Here is a 12,003-nt window from a genome sequence, read left to right on the forward strand (position 1 = left end):
GATCTCTATATATACATGTGTGTGTTTATGCTAGTACTACACTGTTCTGATTGCTATAGTAAGTTTTGAAATTGGGAAGTGTGAATCCTTCAACTTCATTCTTTTTCCACATTATTTTGGCTTTTCTGAGTCCCCTTGTAATTCCACATGGATTTTAGAATGACTTATGAATTTCTACAGTGATGCCAGCTGGGAATTTGGTAGGGAATGTGTTGAATCTATAGGTGAATTGGTGGAGTATTGCCACCTTATATACTATTTAGTCTTCCAACCAAGATTATAAGATGTCTTTTCATTTATTTATGACTTCTTTAATTTCTTCCAGCAATATTTTCTAGTTTTCACAGGATAAATTTTGTACTTCTTTTGTTAAATTGATTCCTATTTTGTTCTTTTTGATGCTACTGTAAATGGAATTGTTCTCTTAATATCATTTTCAAATTGTTTATTGCATGGGTGTAGAAATACAACTGATCTTTGTATATTGATCTTATATCCTGCACTCTTGCTGAACTTATTAGTTCTAAGAGGTTTTTCATAGATTCTTTAGGATTTTCTACATATGAGATCATGCCATCTGGAAACAGAGATAGTTTTACTTCTTCAGCACAAGTAAACTACTAGCCAGTTCTGTACTTTATTGAGTCAGTGAATTATTAATAGCAAAATTTTATACTCTTTCAGAGGCAGTCATTAACCTTTCCTCTGAAATATAAACTATATAATATAATTTCCATTAAGGGAGCCAATAATTCATTATAAGCTATATTTTGCTTCCTTCTATGTTTCTATGTATGCATTCAGACACAACATTATGCAATGCTACACTAATCCCACAGTAAATATAATAACATTTTTATTTATATTGAGCTCTCCTTTCTTCTGAATACTTAAAGCTCTTAACAAAGTTTATTTTAAAGGACAATTGTGCATGATTTTTATACTAGCTGAGAATATAATCAGGAAATTTAACTCCTGTGAAATTTCATAGCTTTTACTGACAAAATATAATTATCATTTTGTTCTTTAAAAATTATAACTGCTGATCTTATGGTTCTTTCTTTTAGAAATATATCAAAACCACAAATATCATGCTGGTGTTCAACATATCTTAAAACATAAAAGACAAAAAACAAAATTTGTCCTTCAGAAACATAAAACAACCTAGGTGGTTATGAGGTCAATATGAATTTGATGCCAAAAGGAATGAAGATTCAGAAATATCAAATAATAAGTGTATATTTGAAGTGAATAAGCAGTTTGTTCCTCAAAGTTACTGTAAAAGACCTGATGTTCCACCCCCTGCTGAGACCCCACCGGCTGTTAAAATCTGCCTTTTAAAATGGATTTTCATAGCAGGAAAACCCATTTTAAAGAGTTATGTCATCCAGTCTCTCCCAAGTTAACACATCAGTTTTACTTTCAATTATCTGCTCTAATAGGAAAAGAAAACATGGTTAATAAGATCCAAAATTCATAACCAAATGATATTTCATTGCCATCAGTAACCAATTTTATATTTAAAACTTTTAAAAAAATCTAGCAACAGCATCAATTTCATTTTTAATATCTTTTCCCTAGCACATTTTAACCTGTACTATAAACTCATTCTAGAAGTGTAAAGCATAAAAACTGGGGCAGCCAAGGGCATGAAATTCCAAAATAGCACTTAATTGTGTCCCTCGTAATATTAAAGTTGGTTATGACTATTAAATTCTACTTTTTGATAACAGTTTTAAACTTAACTTCTGCAATTACAGCTACTAATAAAATAAAAATATTATGGGGCTTGGTCTGCATTTATCATTACATACTACTAAATTGAATTATAATGTGCTTTTGAAAAATATTAAGATACGAGCACAAGCTAAATCTTCTAGACTTGTGTTTGTTTAATAGGGGCATAAAGGGCAAAATAACGGAATAAAATCTTCTCCTGTAACTCAGAATTGTAATAATTGAAGTCAAACGCATTCTGTAGCATGAACATTGGTACATTCTGTGGTGCTACTGGTGAACTTGAATTAAAATAGACATTATTTTAAAACATCTGTTTGTTTTAAAGATGCAACACAAGCTTTGTTCTGACTGAGGTGCATGAAGCAAGTCTTGGGATATTATTTCAAAAATTAACAGATCACATTACTGCAGTTACTTTACATACAAAGTATGAAGATTAACACCTATATGTTCAAGCTTCTTTCAATTCTTTCACATTGACGAAAAACAGCATGTGATTCACAAATTTTGTTCCTGCATTGATGAATAGTCATTGGGTGTTTCTCCAAAACAATAACGTAAAGATGATTATAAATTGAATAACTGTTAATTAAAAGATCCCTTAAAATAATCCCCCATGCCTGGCAAAAATAATGAAAGAGGTATAAATATATTTGGCAAGATTTATAGATCTTGAGGTCCTGACAAAAAATGAAAATCTTTATTTTCTAAGCAAAGAAACTAGCCAAGGGCAGGTAAATGATTTGCCTAAAATGATAAGGCAGCCAAAGCAAGAGATGACAGAACTGAGATTAAATGCCTCTCTATGTCATGTGCTGTCCACTCAAATTACTTCTTCACTCAAAGGAGGGTTTCTCAAACTTGGTATTCTTGACATTTTAGGCTGGGTGATCCTTTGTTATGTGTGGGGCTGCGTCCTATGCATCGTAGTATGTTGACTGTATCCCTGGCTACACTAGATGCCAGAAGCACTCCTCCCCAGTTGTGACAAGGAAAAATGTCTCTAGACACTGCCAATTGTTGCTGGGGGCAAAATCTCCCCAGCTGAGAAGCACTGCTTTAAAATTAATGAAGTTGAAGTTCTGGAGAAACCTTAAGAAAGTAATAGTAGTCAAGAAAATTAAAAATTACATGTGACTCCTTTCCTTTCTATTTCCTTTGACTTTCCAGTATGTATAAGCCCCTTTAATATAGGGCTACTTCTAATTGATCTTTGTTCCTTCACAGTGCTAGTACATTGAGGAGATGCTGAGTAAATAAGTTGATTTGAATTGTTTCCTGTCTGAGGAGGAAAATGCATTGGATATTTGATTATGTGCATCCTTTGCATTCCAAAAAGACTAAAAATTATCAAAAGATCACATCTAAAAGTAATATGGCAACTTCTTACCTAAGTGTGGAAGTAGCAAATGAAAAGAACTGCAGTGGTGTTCATTTTCTCTTTCATGCACCATTTCAATTGTCCTCAATTTACATTTGCATCCCACACACCAGACTTCCAGCAACTGTGTAGCCTCCAAAGTTTCTGGAAGCAACTTTAAGACTCAGGCTAGAAGCTCCAGTAGCACAATGGGTTAACATGCAGTACTTATAAAATACAGGCTGTGTGACTGGGGCAGGCCAGAAGTCTGCCATGAGCAATAACGTGGCTGAAAGTGCTCACAGTACACAGATCAGTTTTTAGTTAGTAGTTTTGTTTCCAACTCTAGAAGCAAAACTGGTAACTTGCTTTCTTCCTATGAAACACAAAAGATACCCTTATGCCAAATATAATTTGGTTTACTTTTATCTTGTATCTTTGAACCTCCATATCCCTGAAGTGTGTAAATGTAAGAATATGTGAGAAAAAAATAACACAATTATTTCAGTTGGAAACTACAGGATAGAAATCTGAGCAGTTAATAACTAGCACCTTCCATATTGTAACTGATCAGTAATATACTAGTTTATTGTTTAAGTGGTTGAAAATTTAACAAGAATTATTAAGCAAAATTAAATTATGTATGTGTCTTTTACCAACAAATTATAACAATCCCTAAATAGGATTTTTTGCACATAGTAACATATGAACCTGCTACACATAAAATTTATAGGGGGTTATATAAGGAAGCAAAAACAGGTAAAATCAGTCTCTACAAAATAGGAGAATAAAGTAACTATTTTACTGATTGATCCTTTGGAATTGCATATTTAAAAAAAAGAACAAGACATGATCAAATGTATCCTCATGTAGTGTCTAAAATAAGAATCTTTGCAATATTATGTGGACCATAATTTCTTGCCCACAAATGACAGAGGTGGGGCAGGTCAGGAGAACAATATTCACAAGTCAAAGTTTTGGAAGAAGATGTTTCTTTTGTCATTTAGCATAGCTTCAGCTAAAAGCAATAATGATGGAACAAAATCTATCATCCTACTCCAGTATATCAAAGATATTTATAAAACTACTTTACTATATGATCCTAATATATAATGTTTCCTATAAAGTGATGGTAGCTTCAAAATCTAACAGAAAGGCAATTATTTCATCTGATTAGGACATGGTTATTATGGATGATAGGTATGTCTGATGCAATTCAATTTTAAAGGCATCATTTCATACCCTGTAAAATTAATATTACAAGTACAATAACCTTTAGAAGTTAAAGTGTTGCACTATTTCTCAAGTCCAATCCATATTCATTTGTAGAGATGAGCAGCACTCAAGAAAAAAGAAAGAACAGAAAAAGGGTTATTTTTTACCCATTAAAAGATGTTATGCAACATCAAATATTTTAATATTTCTACAACATAGATGAAGTTAAATGAAACTACCAATCACAAGGAGTTTTGTAAGCAATGCTATTTATAACCATGATTCCACAGATATGGTAAATAAATCAATCACCAACTCTTAATAAAATACAAGAATTTCCATCATGCATAGTTTACAGGCTCCTTAAGAGGTGGTCTCCTTAGAGGCTGGATGTTCAAGAAAGACTCAACAAACAAATGTTGTCAAGTCTTTTCACACAAATGCTTAATCAGTTTGGTTATTTAGTTACCTTAATAATACAGTATCTTCATACTCTAATTGAGTGTGGAATAAATATTGCATGAAAAATGCAACCCTTTCAAATTCATTAGTAAGAACTTTTATGCCCTCTTATCTGTAAGAACCATTATTCTTGAACTTCAAGCATTTTATTATTTTCCTTTGGGGCACAGCTTCCATCATGGTATTAAAGGAATCAAAGAACACAAACAACAAAAAAATCTTTTCTTAAGGATCACTTCCATTCCTTATTTGAAATATAATCAGATCAATGAAACTACACAATTTCCACATAAAAATACATGTTAGTAAAATAATTCCTCCAAGTAGTGCTGCACACAAGCTACAACTCTAACCCCAACTGTTGTAATCATTATGAGCGGGGATTTCCCAAAATGTAGCAGCACTAGATTGGCCTGTTGGCTACCTAGCAAGAAAAAAAAAATCATCCACAAATACATGAACCAGGGTCATAGTTACAATTTTTAAAGAATCTTTAGACAAACCAGATTTGTTAGGAGGTAAGCAGAAAAATTAATGTTTGAGTTGTAATATCACTACCATGAACTATCATATATGCAGAGTTCAACCACTATTTTCAATTTCTCAAGACTGGTTTCTTACAAGTATTAAAAACCCATCCTTAAAAATATGGAATGCTTCACAAATTTGTGTCATCCTTATGCAGGGGCCATGCTAATCTCTATTTCAACCTAATTTTTGTACATATGCTGCTGAAGCAAGACAGGGTTATGTTTTTATTTTAGGGGTAGAGCAAAAAGTGAGATTAGTTATCTGTGAACATATCTTTTTCTTATCTTATTTCTTAACATATCTTGTTATGCATTGCTGATACCTAAAGTGACATTTAGTCTTCAAAATCCATTTGTCAAAATTCTACTCATTGTTTATCATCAAGCTAAAATGCCCACAGCTCCTTGATCTGCTCTATGGAACAGATATTAGAAATAATTTTGTTTCTTTCTCCTAAGGACTTTGCACGTATGCATGGCCCTTTCCTATGGCACTGAGTATATTCTGGCTTATATTATAGCTATGTGTATTCAGAGCTTTCTCTCTCCTACTAGTTTGTAAATTCTTTAGGTACATCAATGGCCCTGTCATTATAGCCTACAGATTGTCTAAAAGAGAACTAGACAATTGATTAGCATTTATTTAATAAATTTCTTTCTCTTGCTTAGCCCATAGATAGCAAATTTCCTGGGAGTCTGAAAAGATGATGATAATCTGGGGAGGTACATTCTTGCCTCAATTGGAGAAATGATAGTTTATTACAATTGTTCAATACTCCATTAGAAGTAGCTCTCTATCATGAAGACTATCAGCAAGTGGAAATTCTAAGAGCCAAAATATTAATATTAAGAGTCTTAGATATCTGTTAGAATTGCCAAATTTCTAACTGTATCAGTTACACCATCTTAATATTTCCCCATGTTAAACTCCAAGAATGAATGCAGATATATATTTGTGTTTGTCCTCTACTGTACATAATTATCACATTGCATAAGATTTTTAAAAAAGGTTAAGGAAATGCTAATTTTCAATGCTAATTATAACATTTCAAACTTACAGAAAAGTTGGAAAAATAATACAAATCTGATATAGAGAAGCCCAATATACACCCACCAACCCTCAGATACCCAGACCCACAAATTTTAACATATTGCCACCCTTGCCACATCTTTCTTCTTCCTTTCTTCCTTCCTTCTTTGCTTCCTTCCTTCCTTCCTTCCTTCCTTTCCTTCCTTCTTCCCCCCTTCTCTCTCTCTCTCTATCTCTATCTCTCACCTATCTATCTATCTATCTAGCCTCTAGGTAGGTATGTATGTATGTATGTATGTATGCATCTATCTATCTATCTATCTATCTACCTACCTACCTAGCTCCTTAACATTTGAGAGCAGGATGCCCACATCATACTCCTTGAACACATAAAACTTCCATGGACATTTCCTATGAACAAGGATATCTACTCATGTAATCACCATAAGTGCTGTTACCAAGTTCAAGAAATTTGACATTGATATTAAGCTTGCAGTCCATATTCCATTTTTTTCTTATGTCCCGATAATGTTCTTTTGAGCCTTTCTTCAACATTCTTAGATCCCATCCAATATCATGTATTGAATTTGTCATTTTCTCTCTACTTTTTTTTTTGTTAAATTGTGGACACATACATATAACATAAATCCTCCCATCTCTACCCCTCCCCCGCATACCATTCCCTGGGATTAATCACATTCACAATACTGCAGTAACCTCACCACCATACATTACTAGAGTTTCCCTTCACCTCACCAGAAACCCTATACTCATTGCTCATTAATTTCACGTCGTCCCTGCTCCCCACCCCAGTAACCTGTACTCTAATATCTGTTTCTATGAGTTTGCATATTCTTTGCTATTTTCTTCTGTGGTTACGATGGGGCTTACATTTAACATCCTAAATTTATAGCAATCTCATTTGCTGGTATAACCAGCTTAACTTCAGTAACATACATAATCTATGTTCCTATGCCCTCCACCCCCCTACCTTTATGTAGTTCTTGTCACAAATTACATATTTATACATTATGAGTTCAAAAGCACTAATTTATCTTTTCATACATTTGCCTTTTAGTTCCTATATGAAGTAAAAAGTGGAGTTACAAACCAAAATTACAATAGTACTGGCATTTATATTTACCAATTTTGTTACCCTTACTGGAGATCTTTATGTCTTCATGTGACTTCAATCTATTGTCTGTTGTCTTTTCCTTTCAAATTGCAGAACTCTCCTTAGTATCTCTTGTAGGGCTAGTCTAGTGGTGACTATCTTCTTAGGACTTTGCTTATCAGAGAATGTCTTAATTCCTTCCTCATTTTTGAACGGCAGTTTCATCAGATATAGAATTCTTGGTTGGTAATTTTTTTCCCTTCAGCATTTTAAATATGTCTTCCCACTTTCTTTTTGCTTGCATGGTTTCTGATATGAAATTGGCACTTAATCTTATTGAGGCTCCCTTTTACATGACACATTGCTTCCCTCTTGTTGCTTTCAGAATTCTCTACCTTTTGTATTTGGTAGTTTGATTATAACATGGCATGATGTAGGTCTATTTGGGTTTATCCTGTTTGGAGTTTGTTGAGCATCTTTGATGTGTATATTCATGTTTTTCATTAAATTTGGGAAGTTTTCAGCCCTTGTTTCTTTGAATATTCTCTCTGGCCCTTTTTATTTCTTCTCCTTGACTCCCACAATGCATATATTGGTACACTTGTTGGTGTCCCACGGGTTCCTTAGGCTCTGTTCACTTTTCTACATTATTTCTTCTTCCTGCTCCTCAGACTGGACGATATCAATTTTCTTTTCTTCAAGTTCACTGATTCTTCTTCCAGCACCAATCTGCTATTGAACAGATTGAACCCCTCTAAGGAATGTTTAATTTCTGTTACTATGATCTTTAGCATAATTTCCATCCCTATATTGATATTCTCTTTGTGTTTCAGTTATTATTTTTCTGGTTTCCTTTAGTTCTTTGGCCAGGTTTTTGTTTAGTCTTTGATACATTAAGAACCATTTTTTCTAAAGCCTATGTCCCAAGTCTGGTCCTCCTCACTGATGGTTTCTATGCTTTAATTTTCTCCTTTGCCTGAGCCATTGCATCTGGTTTCTTTGTTTTGTAATCTTTTGTTGAAAAATGGACATTTTGATATTTTAATGTATTATTACTGGAATTTAGATTCTGAGGCTTCTGTATTCAGCTAGTGTTATGACAGAGCTTTCCTTGAATGCCAGAAGCTAACAAAAAAAAATAAAAAAAGGAAGGAAAAAAAAGAAAACATCTTTCCTAGTCTTTCTAGTTTGACCTGTATGAGTGCGCCCCTTCAGAGCATATCCATACAATGAGTTTAGAAAATAGCTCCAGGCCAAAGCATAGGGGTCTTCCTGAGCCTTTCTGTACATGCATCTTGACTTGGGTATGTGCATGTAACCTTAGGAATTCCAACATTTACATGGATATGAATGTCCTGTCTTCCATAGGAAATCATTTCCTCACAGTCTGGGTACTAAACTTTAGGTCCTACAGTCAGCAATCCTTTGTCCCAGGCAGCTACAACTCGACTTCTTCGGCACAACATTTGGTAGGAGAGCTCTATGAGCTGCCTTCCACATGCAGGACAAATTCTGAGACAGTCAGTCCCTCAGTCCACCCACCAGGCACACTGAGCCAGACATATACACTCCCACTAAGTACATGAGGGTTACCTGTTCCCACAGAACTGGGACCAGAAATAAGCCCTGGATCATAGGCCAGTTCCACACCGAGCAGGAAATTCCAATCCTGGCTGGTTCCTTCCCCATATATAATGAGTGCTTGTAATTTAGATTTTCTTCCGTGACTGAGAAGTCAACTTTTAAACATGAGAGCTTTGGCTACCTTTGGTATTTCCTACATTCTATACTTTAACTTCTTCACAAATATGGAGCAATAAGAGGATGATTGTGTTTTGCCTAGCAGCAATAATTTCAAAAATAAGAAGAAAATCAATACCAGACAACAAAATTGTCCAAAAAGCATAAAAAAAGAAATAAAAATAGCTAGTTATTTTTAAGTGCTCCATCTAGGTATACCCTAACTGTGCTTTCTTATCTTTAGAACTACTAAAATCTTCACTATGACTATAAAGCAAAAGCAAAGGAAAGGAAGGAGCTTAAACTCTAAATAGTAAATACAGAAAACCATGACAAAGTGAGCTTCCTATTGCATAAATCACATTTATTTATGTTTTTTTGTTTGTTTGTTTTTTGTTTTTTGTTTTTTTTGGCCAGATAACACTGTGACATCATTGGAAGCATATGCCTTTTCCTAATCATATTTTGATCATCAAAGAGGTCAAAAAGAATTGTTTATTTTCTACCTACAAATGTACAGCCATGACATTTATTAACATCTCCCCTTAAGCCAAATATAATACATTAGAAACTAAGATATTTAAAGCAATAGCCTTCATAATTTATATTGTCCAAAAAATATTTGCTGATTTTGAAGACCAGAGATGTTTTAGATTATCATGGGTAAACTGATTTGCATATTGAGTTAAAAATCCATTCCCCTTGGTTTTCATATTAATGATAATAAACAGAAGGCCACTATAAAGAATTCATAATACAGAAAAATATTGGAATCTTGCACATTTTAGAATAAGTAATAGCAGCTGTCATTTATTGAGGGTTTACTGTTTTCCAGTTACTATATTCAAACAATTCACTAACATCAGTACATTTAATTCACAAAATCCTTTGAAGAATTATTTCACTCTTAATAGAAATGAGAAAAATGAGAATTGGAGAATTTAAGCAATTTTCTCAAAGTCATATGTGAATAAATTGCAGATCTGGAATTTTAACCCAGATTTGTCTGACTTCAAAGTCTGTTGTCATAACCAATAATTCATCCATCCACCTCCCAAGACACATGCACACACATACACATACCCTTCAAGGAACACACCCACAAACAGGGTGTTGCACAAGCTAAATTAAATTGTCTTATTTAATCACAGACATGCAAGCAACAGCAATTTTTAGTGAGGTCCAGGCCCAACATCCAAACTGTGTTCCAGATTCAAGTTCTACCTCCATGGGGAGTTTCCTCACTACTCTAGAATACATTGATATCTCTTTTGCTGAATTTTGTTAGTATTTATAATCTATTCCACATATTTTAGAACTTAATCACATATTGCCTTATTATTTTGCTGTTTTATTTGCATCTGTATTGTTTTCCCACCTTTATTTAGAATCTAAATTTTAGAATATTATAGGATTATAACATTGTCATACATAGCATTGTTACAGCATTATATTTATATTTTATGACCATAGTTCTTTTAAAAGAGCATCACATCTAGCTTGTTATTTAATAAACTTATTGCTGACTTTCTTGGGTTACTAATTCATAATGCAGACATTACTTATAAGGCCAGATCAGTTTATATGCCCTAATTTAAATTTTCTTGCTACCTTGAAGAGGAAACTATCATTGAATCAGAACATTTTTAAAGGATCTTCTCCACTGAAGCAAAGCCAACTACTTCCTGGGCTAGCTGTGGTTTTCATCCACATTCCAAATCATCCAGGAACCAAACCATCCCTGGAGATATCAAGTCATTAGATTTTTCGTTTTTTTTTTTTTCCATTTCCAATGAATGCTTCTGGCAACTCTGCAAATTTCTTAGACATTCATTAAAAGCAAAGCAGTATTCCCTGAAGAGGATTAGCAAAGTAATTCATTGTTAGAATGTCTTTAGAGGTGTAATTCTGAACTTATGAAACATTCAGAGTCTTACCAACTCTTTATTTATATCAGATTTTATAGGTTCCAGATCCTCTATTCTCACCCTACTCATGGTTCAAAGAGCACCATATTCCTTTATGAAAACCTCACATATTCCTTTCTGCCTTTTCAAATGTCAACTGAGAAAACCATTCTGAGCTCATTATAATCCACTTATTAGAACATTTAACATGTGCTTCATCAATATTTTTTATGATAATGCATTTCACACTTCATAATTTCACACAATTGAGAAAGTTAAGTATTCTGCATATAGATATATGCGTGTAAGTCTTAAGACAGGTGGGTTGGTCATGGTTGAGTATTTTCCCAAATGACAACAGTGCACTCTTGTATGTTTGATCAAGCTAAGCCACCTGCTGCTGATTTCTCACTATCCTAATTGCTCCTGGAATCATCAAATTTACCTCTTAAGAAACAGGATGAAAATGGGGAAATGCTAGCATTCTTTGTCACTCTCTACCATGTGATGGAAGCTGGAAGTAATGGCATATGGCATGAATGACGAGAGCCTTAATGTGTAAAAGATGAATCCTTATCTTCTAATAAAGCATGATATAAGGGCATTTAATGGTTTGATAATATGAAGCAAAAAAAGTGTTATATCCTATTTATTTATTAAAATGAAATTACTTGAGGTCTCCTCAGCTTTCTGCTAATTGATGGCACAAAAATTCTAGTCCCCATTCTCTCCTACCTTGCCTCTAAGTAACAGGTTCACATAATCTCCCCTTACCGATCCATATGTACTGCTCTTCCCCAATGTTCTTCACCTAGTTTTCTATTTGTCTCATTCTATTACAGAGGATTATAATGGTTAGCATTATATCATGGTTGAGGGCTTGAGTTCCAGAATCAGACAATCTG

General features: G+C 33.8%; 1 protein-coding gene and 1 pseudogene across 2 annotated transcripts in view; both read right to left on the reverse strand.

Moving 5' to 3' along the window:
• Positions 1–12,003, reverse strand: part of PCLO (piccolo presynaptic cytomatrix protein) — a 460,751-nt gene that overhangs the window by 352,056 nt on the left and 96,692 nt on the right. The gene's annotated exons all lie outside the window — the stretch shown is intronic.
• LOC119535590 lies at positions 5,420–5,517 on the reverse strand (annotated as a pseudogene).

Source organism: Choloepus didactylus, chromosome 5, assembly GCF_015220235.1.
Source record: "Choloepus didactylus isolate mChoDid1 chromosome 5, mChoDid1.pri, whole genome shotgun sequence".
In the NCBI taxonomy this organism is placed as follows: domain Eukaryota; kingdom Metazoa; phylum Chordata; class Mammalia; order Pilosa; family Megalonychidae; genus Choloepus; species Choloepus didactylus.